Here is a 13911-nt window from a genome sequence, read left to right on the forward strand (position 1 = left end):
TTAATCTGTAAATTACAGTAAATAAACACATGCACCCGAAGAAATCCTTTATTTGGAATAATAAACACTAACAAATACCCTCGTTCACCACTTTATTAAGCCCGAAAAAGCCATCCATGTCCGGCGCAATCCACGGAGGTCCCAGGTCGCTTCCAGCTCTGCAACATGAAGGTGACAAGAGCTGCAGAAGAACACCACCGCTCCTGTCAGCTCCACGCAGCAACAGAGGTGAGTAGCGCTCTCAGCTCTGCTACATGAAGGTGACAGGAGCTGCAGAAGCACACTGCCGCTCCTGTCAGCTCCACACAGCAACTGAGGGGAGAAGCGCGATCAGCGATAATGTCACTCAGGTTACTCGTGGCCACCACTGGATCCTCCAACTGTGACTGTAAGTTGCCCGAGTGACAGCGATGAAGTCACAGGTGAGTTGCGGTCACGGGTGGAGGATTTAGCTAGCCGCGGGTAACCTGAGTGATGGCAGCGCTAATTGTGCTGCTCACTTCAGTCACTCAGGGGATTAGCGGTCACCGGTTAGTCCTTCACGGGTGACCGCTAATCAGTACGCGACACAGACAGAGCCGCGGTATGACAATGAAGTCGGATGAAGTTCACCCGAGTTCATTCTCATCGCGCGTCGCTGTCTGCTGTTAGCCGACATGTATCAACGTCATTGTGCATCACACACGGAACATTTCACACGGCAACACACGGACATCTCACTTACGTATCTCACGCACACACGGACATTCAACACGCACACACGGCTAGCATACGCAATTCACACGGATGCCACACGTACCATAAAAACGGACTTAAAAATGGAAAACGGACCCGAAAAACAGAACGTAATACACGTGCGTGTTTTTCACGGATGTATGTCGGAGGCCTCAGCAATAGACTTTTATAATTAGTTTTTGTATTTAATAGATGTGGGAAATCTGAAGACCATGATATGAAACATATCTGTTAACGCTCTTCTAAACCCAAGTTTTAATAGTTTTGTAATCTACATTATTTTCAACAAACAATTCTAATGGAAAACTCAATGATTACCAAGAGTGGGTTTATTTTTAAAAAAGGTGCCTTTAACAGATTGAAGGCTTAAAAAAATATTTTTGGTTCATTAAAAGGAAAAAAAATGTTTGATTCCCATATGTAGAGGGAAAGTTGCAAAGTTGTACTTGCTATTAAAACAATATTTTAGCAATATAATATAAACCATTAACATAAATAACAACCATGTTATGTTACTTCTACAGTGCATGACAAAGCAAACTGACTGCCAGACTGACCAGAATTTATTTTGTAGTTTTACATAATGTTATGTATTTCATGACTTTTTAATGGTGGAACTGCCAATTGGTTCAACATGTATTGTACTTTGTGCCTAGATTGCTTGGCTGGAAGAGAAATAGTTATTTATTGGTATTTATTGCATATGCTTAACCCATTAACCACCTGGCCATTTTCCGTTTTCAGGAACAACATCGTAACATCGATCATTCCCAATTCATGGAAATGTCCGGCGCTACACTGATGATATGATTACGACGCTTTTGTGCTCGTTAATCGTATCAAAAATGCTTTACACACTACGCCGGATGTGCGTCACTTTCAATTCAACCCCACCGACATCGCACCTGCGATGTCGTAGTGTGCAAAGTGCCCCTTAGCCTCTGTCCTGTTCTCCAACATAAAAAACCCCAATAGGACATATAGTGCACAGGATTAAGAACACCACGTTGGAAGAGGAACATGTGAATGTGTTAGGGATCTACATGAAAGTTGTCATATTAAAAAACATCTTCAAATCACAGAATCATTGAAGAGTCTGGGAATACAAATTCATTACAGTGTTTGATTCTGTTCAGACAGGACTCTTCCTCTCAGGAGGATTTATGACACACTACAAAATCTGAGGAGTCTGCTTCAGAGACTGTGAGGGCACCAGACCTCTGATCCTACATGGATATTGGGACAATAAAACTTTCACACCACTAATCAAAGCTAATTAAGGTTTCACTCTCTAAGCTTGGTGTTTGTTTATTTAAATGTCCTTTTATTATGCCATCCTTCTGCTCTGTTTGTGAATATATTTGTGTTTCTTCAGATATTTTTGTTATACCATGCCTGATGAAGAGACCTAAGGAGTCTTGAAAGTTTGCTCTGTAACACCATTTTATTTTATTTTAGTTAGCCATTAACAGAAGATCTAACAGTCCCCTACAAAATTGCTCTCACTGATTTTTGAGTACTATTAAGTAGTCCACAACTAAAAAATCATAACAAATTTGTAAGTATGGCGTAAAATAAAGAAAATAGAGTATGCTCACCTTGCCCCTACTAATCTCTGTACTTTTTTTTATTTACCACAACCAGAGAAGGATGTAGACTGGCTTAGAATTTGCTGTTCTGGCTGTTCTGCAGCAGTCAAATGACAGAAGATAAAGTTCAGACACTGTCAAATAGCCAAAGCAGCATTAGAGCATTAAAGGGGATCAATAATGTACAGTACATGGTTGTTATTTAGTAACATTGATAGTTAATGTGCTGGTAGTTATATGAAACAAAAATACAAAATTGAACATCACAACTCCTTTAAAGTGTAAATGTGTTTTAACAGAACTGAACTGGGACAGATCCAAATCATACATATTAATCAGTACTCATTGTAACTGACATAAAAATTCAGAAGGGTTACACTGTAAACTTTGTGTAGAAAAATTCTCCCTTATAGTCATTTGTGATTATGCTGACTGTTCTGTGCATAGCATTAACTGAAACTGACAATGTCACTGTCAGAGTTAACAAAGTCCATCTATGTCTGACATGAGTGATGTGCTATGTATTCCATAATGCCCTCCTCTTCCTCCCCAATCATATGCTTATAGCCTATATTTTATAATACTGCTGTCAGATGGTGGTGGTGCTTCTGCTGCTTCAAGCAACTCCCATTTTTTTTAGCAGTTTTGTGGGGGTTTTTTTATTTTTATATTTTACATTGCCACTCCATTGCTACTTTTTTTTACCATACATTTTGTAAATCACTGATTAACTTTTGCCAATTTTTTCAACCCCAAATATTAAAGGTCCGAAAAGAGTGCTTGGTAAAGGTACATAAAGAAAGCAAAATATGGCCGCAAATAGCAGTATACATGTGACATGTACAGTTATCTGATCAGAATAACAAATCAGGTTAGCTTAAAAAGACATGCACAATTCAATATCTACATTTTTTTTCTATTTTTATAACAATATTCAACCCAACTTAAAAAAATTAAAAATAATTGGCTTATGAAATCTTCTGCAAAGTGTAAATAGGATGCAAATTTTTAATCACATGCAATTAGATGTGACGGTATTGTCACATTTAATGGATGTGACAATTCTGAGCAGCTGATATTTTTAGGTTGAAGGGGACGCAAATAACCATGGGCCTTCCCAGCCAGAGAATACTAGCCCTCAGCTCATGGCTTTATCTTGGCTGAGTATCAAAATTGTGGAGACCGCATGTCGTTTTTTAAAATGATTTATTTATATAATAAAAAAAAAGTCGCAAGGAGTCCATTGTATTTTGATTAACACGCATGGCTGAGGGCTCCAGCCTGTAGAAGTCTGCTTTATCTGAGCTGGGTATCAATATATGGGGGACCTTATGCAATTTTTTCAATTTATTTATTAATTCATTTTTTACACTCCATTGGGGAACCCAGATAGCCTCTGTGAAGACAACCAATCAGAGACACCAGCACGCTGGCAGTCTGACTGCAACCAATCACAGACGCTGTCACAGATGGTAGGTGGGAGAAGCAGTGAATATGTATGCAATCTAAATAGTGGATCCAGAAGCAGTGTGACAGCCATGTGGCCACAGACTGGTAATTAATCCCCTCATCAAACACCTTTCAATCCCCCCCCCCCCCCGCTCATCATACAGCACCACCGTCCTAGCCAAAGTTATGATAATATAGAAGACAAGCATTAGTGCATCCGTAAACAGTTACTGAACAAAGCTGAACATTGTAGATTTTATAGAAAAGTGCTTGTGGAACTCTCACACACTCCCCTCCCTGCCACAGAAGAAATAGTGAAACACTGAGCAGCAGCAAGCTCAGCAAACAGGACTGCATGCTGTGTTTACCTGTCACACAGAGCTCCGTGGACAGGCCCACTGTCTGAGATACTGTGAGTGAGGAGGGAGCTGAGAGCCCCTGGAGACATTCGGCTGTGAGAGCAGGTCAGGAGATAAACAGGGGGCTGAGGAGGGGGAAGATACATCCCTGCAGGTCTCATCTTACATGGCTGCTGCACAAGGCCTGTAATCTGCAACAGTAAACAGAGGCAGATAAGCCTGAAGTGCATCACAGCTCAACTTGATTAACCCCTACTCCACCACTTCACCAGCACTGACAGTATAGTAGAGGGTGAAAAACAAAAAGAAGTGGGATCAGTCATCTGGCCTGCCTCCTGCCCTTCTGACTGGTGTTTTTCAAGTAACATCTATACACTCTCATACACAGCGTGGAAATAATTGTGAAACAGCCAAGTTTACCACACAGATGTAATTAAGCTTATGTTATTGTGACGTCACCACAGTCTCTAAAGAAGCTCCATATTTACAGTTCTTACTATGGATAAATTTGTGGGTAAGAGCAATGCCACACAACCAAGTAAAGGAAATAGACCACAAAGACGAAACCAAAATGCACCCCCATCACCAGGGGCTTCCCCTGAGGCAACTACAGACCCACCCCAGGCCACTGCTAAGGCCATCACGGATCTCTTGATGCCGGTGATTGATGGGCGGCTGGCAGCCTTCCAGTCTTCATTAGACGTTATAGTCACCCAAGTTAATGCCCAGGGTTCAAGGCTAACAGATGTGGAGCAGAGGGACTCTGACATGGAGGACTCTGTAAAGGAAATTTCAGAGATGCTAGAGAGCAGGAATAAGGACATTGCTGTATTGCTGGACAAGGTAGATGATCTGGAGAACAGGTCCAGACGCAATAATTTAAGGTTGGTGGGCATCCCTGAATCGGTTCGCCAAGCTGATCTACTGAAACTCACTTCAGAATGGCTACCAGGAGCTTTGAAATTGGATCTAAAGTCGGGGCCAATTGCTATTGAAAGGGCCCACAGAGTGGGCCCACCTCGAAATGATGGAGAGGTCAGACCCAGACAAGTAATTTTTAAGGTCCTGGACTTCCAAGACAAGATCAGATTGCTGACAGCATTTAGAAATAATCGCTCACTTACCTACAATAACTCTAAACTGCTTTTATTCCAAGATTACTCAGCAGCCTTGACAACAAGACGCAAAGCCTTCAATCCAGTAAGCAAACTATTGGCGGAAAAAAATATTCGCTTCAGTCTACTGTATCCTGCTGTTCTACGCTTCACTACAGGGGGAAAGAATTGGACTTTTGAAGATCCTAAGTTGGCTTTAAATTACCTTCTTCAGGAAAATGGAGCTTCGCCAGCAGTCAACATAGACACTTAAATCGGAGACGTCACTGTGCTACAGTTCTGATGTTCATTCTGTTTTTCCTTTTTTTTTTCAGTGTCAGGACTGCCAGAGAGGCAGGTGACATTGCCATTAGATTAAGGTTTTTGTTTAGAAGGGAAGGGGTTAGGGGGCTCTGCGTGCGCACCTTTAGTTTAGCTCTCATATGGGTTGTCGCGTTTAATCGCTGGGATGGACGAGGGAACCCAAATAGGTTGTTTATAATTTTACAATTAATTCCTCCTTCTGGAATAGGATAAATGACTAACACAGAGAGCACAAATGTGTCCACGATTAAATCGCTGTATTGGTGCTCCTGGAATGTTAACGGGTTAAACTCTCCTATTAAGAGGAAAAAAGTTTTAAATTATCTACATCGTTTAAATTGCCATATTGTCTTCTTACAGGAAACACACTGGATGAAGGGCAATCACCCATTTCTTCACAGCAGAAAATATGCCGTATGCGCAGAAGCGTCATTTACGAGAAAACAAAGAGGGGTAGCTATATTGATCAATAAGCATATTAGTCATGAAGTTCTGGAGGTTTCAGAGAACCCTATGGGGAGATTATTATTGGTGAAAGTGAAGATAGAGGGCACTATCTACAACTTAGCAAACATATATGCACCAAATATTCCTGATCCACAGTTCAGAGCCAGATTGATCGAAAGTATCACAGGTTGGGATATGACTAATTTAATTGTAGGCGGAGATTTCAATGAGGCTCATGATGGAATTTTAGACAGGTCAAGTCCCCAGCCATCTCCTCTATTGGCGCTCCATAGTGGTTTGCAATATCTCGTCAATCAATTGAGACTAATAGACACATGGCGCATGCAGCACCCAATAGATAAAGATTATACATTTTTTTCACATGTCCATGACTTACATACACGGATTGACTATTGGCTACTAAGCCCAGCACTGATGCCACATTTACTTTCCTCCAACATCCTAGACATCTGTATTTCGGATCATGCACCGGTTACTTTTAATTTGTTATTATCTACCACAATACTATGGGAAAGAAGGTGGAGGTTTCCTTCATATTTATATCAATCTGAGGATTTCAAAGCTTCTTTACAAAACTACTGGAGCTTTTATGAGAAGGATAATCACGAGCATAGTGGGGACGCTGGTTTGTATTGGGCTGCCTCCAAGGCAGTAGTAAGAGGTCAGATAATATCATATGTCAGCCATAAGAGAAAAAAGCTCCTGGAACAAACTATATCAGCACAAAAACTTCTCACGCCGGCATATAAAGATTTTAAAAATAACAACACGGATACGACAAAACAACATTTCTTAGAGGCCAAGGAGGCGGCGGACACCTTGGCCCATGAGATGGCACTTAGTAACCTGGACTACCAGAAACATAAATACTTTAAATGGGGCAACAAACCTGGGAAATTACTAGCTTCTTTAACCAAACCCTTTAGAACCACCACTAGAATCCACAAAATTAAAAAGAAAGATGGTACCATGGTAACAAAAGATGAGGAAATAGTGGAGGAGTTCAGGGCATTCTTTGGCTCGCTGAATGAGGCGGAACCGAGGGAGGTTGACGGGGAAGCTGATTTTATCCATGGTACCGTAGCGCCCATCTTGACAGAGGAACAAAGAGTAGTACTAAACGCCCCTATAAATATTTCAGAAATAGTAAAAACTATTGGCACTCTTAAACTAGGCAAAAGCCCAGGGCCCGACGGATTTAGTAACGAATATTATAAGATCTTGGGAGCCTCTATCGGTCCTCATCTATGTGCAGTGTATAATAAGATAGTCACAGATAGAATAATTCCCGACAGGTTCAATGAGGCAAACATTATAGTATTACCTAAGCCAGGAAAAGACCCACTACAGGTGGAGGGATACAGACCCATCTCATTACTCAACTCTGATTTTAAAATCTTTACTAAAATACTAGCTGGTAGATTACAACAAGTGATTCCAGATCTTATTCTGCCCTTCCAAACGGGATTCGTGCACGGGAAATCCATCACATCAGGATGGCTATTGGGGCTATCTCTTATAGCAGGAAGCATAGATGTACCAAACATATAGTAGTTAGCCTTGATGCGGACAAGGCCTTTGACAGGGTCTCTTGGGCCTATTTACATAATCTTTTGGCATGTCGCCAGGTGGGATCCTGGTTTTGCGAAGCAGTCAAGATGATATACACAGACCCCAAATCCAGACTATCTATAAATAATACATTCTCTGAGCCATTTGAGGTACAGAGGGGAACGAGGCAGGGGTGTCCCTTGTCACCTTTATTGTTTAATTTGGCTCTGGACCCAATGTTGAGGACCCTACATAATTTAGCAATATTTCAGGGCATGAGAGTCGGTGGGACAACAATTAAACTTTTGGCTTTTGCCGATGATATTTTATTGTTTATTGCCAATCCCTCTCAAGCGATTCCAGAGATAATGAACACATTGAATAATTTTGGAAAGGCCTCAGGCTTCAGGGTAAATTACAAAAAAACTGAGGCATTGGCAATGTACAAATCGGGTAAAATTGATAACAACTTATTTCCCTTCCAGTGGTGTACCAGGTCCATTAAATATTTGGGGATTCAGCTCCCAGCAAACCCCTTGTTACTATATCAAATTAATTATAAGCCTCTTATAAATTCATTAATACATCTACTCCAATCTTGGAAACATCTGAAAATATCCTTTTCGGGTCGATGTCACTTAATTAAAATGGTAGCATTCCCCAAAATAATGTTCCTATTTCAGACTCTCCCGTTGCTTCTACGCAAATCAGATATTAAGCTACTAAATTCATCCTTTGGAAAATTCAGTTGGGGGCACAAGGGGCGTACTAGGATCAGCTTAATCAAGCTTCAATTACCAAAAGGGGCAGGGGGCATAAATCTTCCAGATCTGGGCAGATATAATCTAGCAGCAAATTTTAGATATGTGGTGGACTGGGTGCGAGGAGTATCTCACTTTGCCAATGTACAATTGGAACAACAGCTATGTTCACAAGTCTCGTTAACAGCATTGCTGCATTTAGAGAACGAGGAAATACCGAGTGAGGTTAGGGATCATCCAACACTATGGCATACTATACTAACGTGGAGGAAGGTGAGGAAACTTGGTAAAATTAACACTTCAAGTTCCCCATTTCAACCATTTATTGGAAATCCGAGATTCCTCCAGGGTCGCCCTCCGAGGATTTATGAAACATTGTCAATGCAGGGTTGTGCTTATGCTGCAGATCTAATGGAGCCTGATTGGTCGTTGCTTTCTTACGAGAAGGCGGCACACCGATTTCCAGCTTTTGTGGGTCAGCCTTTTCTTTTTCTTCAGGCGCGTAGCTTGGCACAAAAATATCTTGTTGACAAGCCAAAGGGAGATCTTGGAGGAAGTGTGGATAACTTTCTTAGGAGGGCAAGAAGCCAGGCGTCCTCGACTAGTCAGGTTTATTCAATGTTGCGTACAGTTTGGACATGGGAGGGGAAAACAACAGGTCCAGCAAAATGGAAGGTAGACATGCCAGAGTTCGAGGTAAAGGATTTTTTACAAGCCACGCTGTTGCAACGTAAATTTCTGTCGTCCAGTAGCTACACAGATATGGCCTTGATGATTCTACATAGAGCATATATTACTCCAAAAATTCAATCAAAAATGGACACAAATGCCTTATACTCTTGTTCTAAATGTGGCATAAGAGACACTGACCTGTTTCACCACTTATGGGACTGTGTTCAGATACAGGGAGTATGGAGAAGCGTTCACTCAGTCTTACAAAACACATACAATATTCAGTTTGCTCTGACACCACAGTGGGCGATTTTTAACATGTTGGAGGAGGCTCAACAAAGTCTTCCGAGAGGTACCAGGGCAATGTTAACTATTTGGGCCTCGGCCACTAGGAAAAGAATCCTACATCTCTGGGTAAATCCTGAAGCACCCTCTCTAGCGTTTATCCAAACAAAACTAATGTTCATATTCAAAATGGACTGGCTGGATGCACTGTCGAATAAGGAGAAGTTGACTAAGCGTTTCTTTGAAACATGGTCTTTATTTATACCTAACTTGGCTACATTGCTTAAGGATAGACTTAAATCTCAGTTTGGACAGACCTCTTGGTACCTTTTTGAACTGCTCAATGGACACATACCAATTACATAAGTTACCATTTTAAGTTGCTTCTGGTCGCACGCAGAGCGGGGGGAGGGGTGGGCGGGACTGTTTTGATTATAATGTCATCAATGAAATGCTCTTTGTATAAGAGCAGATTGTAAAAGAAATTCAGTTAAAATTTAATAAAAAGATGTTTAAAAAAAAAAAAAAGTGCTTGTGTTTCTGAACACGAATCCGAATATGCAAGGCTCGTGCAGAATTTGAGATTGGCGTATCTTTTTTGAACAAGTTCGCTTAGCTCTACTTGTCAGCACATTGGCTGAAGAAATACCAAGCCAGTTAGATCCTTCGAACAGGCTTTTGTATGCTCAGTTTGTCGGTGTGGTGGTCAGTAGCAGTTGACATACTGGCTACGGGCCAGTCCCTGTGCTTTTGCACCATGCTCCCTCTGTTACAGTGCAGATGGGGCAGAGGGACCACCTTCCTTTTCCTCCGAACTGCATATGCCACTTGGATGGACTTCACTCCATGCACTGTTTAGGACCTAATCCTCCCATGCATAATCTTCCACCTAATCCTCACCTATGACCTGTGCACCAAGCTCTATTAGGGTGCTGTGCACCAAGCTCTCTTAGAGTACTCTGCACCAGGATCTTTAAGGGTAGTGTGCACCAGTATCTATTAGGGCACCCTGCACCATGTTCTATTAGGATGCTGTGCATCAGGCTCTTTTAGGGTACTCTGCACCAGGTCCTATTAGGTTACTGGCAAAGGCTATATTAGGGTACTGTGCACCTGGCTCTGTTAGGATACCCTGCACAAGGCTGTATTAGGGTGTTATGAACCTGGCTCTGATAGGATACTCTGCACCAGGCTCAGAATAGAATGGAGGCGCCACCCATAATCTGGCCTTTATACATATGCTGGGTCACTTGGTGTGCCATCCAATTACATTCATGGCAATATTTGGCATGGCTCTGACTGCTCCAGAAGTGCCCACAGCCAAAATGCATTGGCTGCGCTGCAGCTTTACAACAAACTTTATTCTGCATCCAAATTCAGGCATAGACGTCTGTGAATAGTCTTGTTTGAGCAACGGACACAGGGCTGTATTTTGCCTTCATGCTGCCCTAGGCACTTTAAGTGGTCGCGCCCCTTAGTGACAACGTAAAACTGAGTTTTCGCACACGACATCTGTTTAAGGCAGATATACTCTGTAAAACACTTTAAAAAGTATCAATGAGAAACATAGGGCACTAACCCCCCCAATCGGGATCACCACAGGCACATCAAAACATAGCATGAGTATAAAATATTCCCACCACACCGTCCCCACTTATATACTGTGACTGTCACACTGCCCCTAATAAACTAAAACACCACACTGCCCTCCCTTATAAATTATACCCACCACACCTTCCTCGATTATGAAATATGATCTGTACATTGTGAGGAGGGAGCAGCATGATGTGAGGACAATGTCCCATGCATGCTGCCCCCTCCTCACAATGTCCCATGCATGCTGCCCCCTTCTCACAATGTCCCATGCATGCTGCCCCCTCCTCACAATGTCCCATGCATGCTGCCCCCTCATCACAGTGTCCCATGCATGCTGCCCCCTCCTCACAATGTCCCATGCATGCTGCCCCCTCCTCACAATGTCCCATGCATGCTGCCCCCTCCTCACAGTGTCCCATGCATGCTGCCCCCTCCTCACAATGTCCCATGCATGCTGCCCCCTCCTCACAATGTCCCATGCATGCTGCCCCCTCCTCTCAATGTCCCATGCATGCTGCCCCCTCCTCACAGTGTCCCATGCATGCTGCCCCCTCCTCACAGTGTCCCATGCATGCTGCTCCCTCCTCACAGTGTCCCATGCATGCTGTCCCCTCCTCACAGTGTCCCATGAATGCTGCCTCCTCCTCACAGTGTCCCATGCATGCTGCCCTCTTCTCACAATGTCCCATGCATGCTGCCCCTCTCCATGAGCTCCTAATGCTGCCTTCCTCTTTTCCATAATGACACCTCCATGTTGCCCCACTCATGCTAAGACCACCACACTAACGTTTATGCTGAGACACCCCCCTACACATGCACACACACACACACACACACACACACACACACACACACACACACACTACTCCACTCTTGATGTTGACTCCCCTACATTGCTCCACTCAATACTGAGCCCACACATGCTGCCCCTTCTCCATAATGAGCTCCCAATGCTGCCCTCCTCTTATTCTGAGTCCTTACACTTCCCCCACCCAGTCTTGTTTGAGCAACGGACACAGGGCTGTATTTTGCCTTCATGCTGCCCTAGGCACTTTAAGTGGTCGCGCCCCTTAGTGACAACGTAAAACTGAGTTTTCGCACACGACATCTGTTTAAGGCAGATATACTCTGTAAAACACTTTAAAAAGTATCAATGAGAAACATAGGGCACTAACCCCCCCAATCGGGATCACCACAGGCACATCAAAACATAGCATGAGTATAAAATATTCCCACCACACCGTCCCCACTTATATACTGTGACTGTCACACTGCCCCTAATAAACTAAAACACCACTCTGCCCTCCCTTATAAATTATACCCACCACACCTTCCTCGATTATGAAATATGATCTTTACATTGTGAGGAGGGAGCAGCATGATGTGAGGTCAATGTCCCATGCATGCTGCCCCCTCCTCACAATGTCCCATGCATGCTGCCCCCTTCTCACAATGTCCCATGCATGCTGCCCCCTCCTCACAATGTCCCATGCATACTGCTCCATCCTCACAATGTCCCATGCATGCTGCCCCCTCATCACAGTGTCCCATGCATGCTGCCCCCTCCTCACAATGTCCCATGCATGCTGCCCCCTCCTCACAATGTACCATGCATGCTGCCCCCTCCTCACAGTGTCCCATGCATGCTGCCCCCTCCTCACAATGTCCCATGCATGCTGCCCCCTCCTCACAATGTCCCATGCATGCTGCCCCCTCCTCTCAATGTCCCATGCATGCTGCCCCCTTCTCACAGTGTCCCATGCATGCTGCCCCCTCCTCACAGTGTCCCATGCATGCTGCTCCCTCCTCACAGTGTCCCATGCATGCTGTCCCCTCCTCACAGTGTCCCATGCATGCTGCCCCCTCCTCACAGTGTCCCATGCATGCTGCCCCCTTCTCACAATGTCCCATGCATGCTGCCCCTCTCCATGAGCTCCTAATGCTGCCTTCCTCTTTTCCATAATGACACCTCCATGTTGCCCCACTCATGCTAAGACCACCACACTAACGTTTATGCTGAGACACCCCCCTACACACGCACACACACACACACACACACACACACACACACACACACACTACTCCACTCTTGATGTTGACTCCCCTACATTGCTCCACTCCATACTGAGCCCACACATGCTGCCCCTTCTCCATAATGAGCTCCCAATGCTGCCCTCCTCTTATTCTGAGTCCTTACACTCCCCCCACCCAATCGATTTTGTCATTGCACTATCCCTCAACCCTTGTCCCCTATCTCTAGCATTAGCCCCTCTCTCCCCCAGCATCAGCCTCTATCTTCCCTCAACATCAGCCTCTATCTTCCCTCAGCATCAGCCTCTATCTTCCCTCACCATCAGCCTCTATCTTCCCTCAGCATCAGCCTCTATCTTCCCTCAGCATCAGCCTCTATCTTCCCACAGCATTAGCCTCTATCTTCCCTCAGCATCAGCCTCTCTCCCCCAGCCTCCCCAAGCATCAGCCTCTATCTTCCCTCAGCATCAGCCTCTCTCCCTCAGTCTCAGCCTCTGACTCCCCCCAGCCTAAGCCTGCCCCAGTCTCCGCCCAGTCTCAGTCTCAGCCTCCCCCAGTCTCAGCCACAGCCTCCCCCCAGTCTCAGCCAGTTTTTATCTTCCACTGCAGGAATTTTGCAAAACATGCCCAAAGAGGGGAGTAGCTGTAGAAAAGCATCTCTGAAGGAGCTGCCAAGCAAAGGAAGTGAACAGTATTTGACAGATTTTTTTCTCTGATGTTTTGGCCATAACGGCCTTGTTCACAGAGTTTACTGTCGTTGGTGATTTAGTGTGTTGTGGGTATATGATTGCAAAAAATTCCCAAAGAAGAGTATAGCTGTCATTGGTGGTTCAGTATCCTAATGTAATGGCTAGAAAAGCAACCCTGAAGGAATTTACTGTCATCTGTGGTTCAAGGTTTGATGGGTATAGCTAGGCAATCGGCCCTGGGTGAAGCTCGCCTTTGCTCTGTGGGAATCTATCCTATTCCAGGGCCGATTGCCTAACTATAGCCATCA

This window comes from Anomaloglossus baeobatrachus, chromosome 3 (assembly GCF_048569485.1).
Source record: "Anomaloglossus baeobatrachus isolate aAnoBae1 chromosome 3, aAnoBae1.hap1, whole genome shotgun sequence".
NCBI lineage: Eukaryota > Metazoa > Chordata > Amphibia > Anura > Aromobatidae > Anomaloglossus > Anomaloglossus baeobatrachus.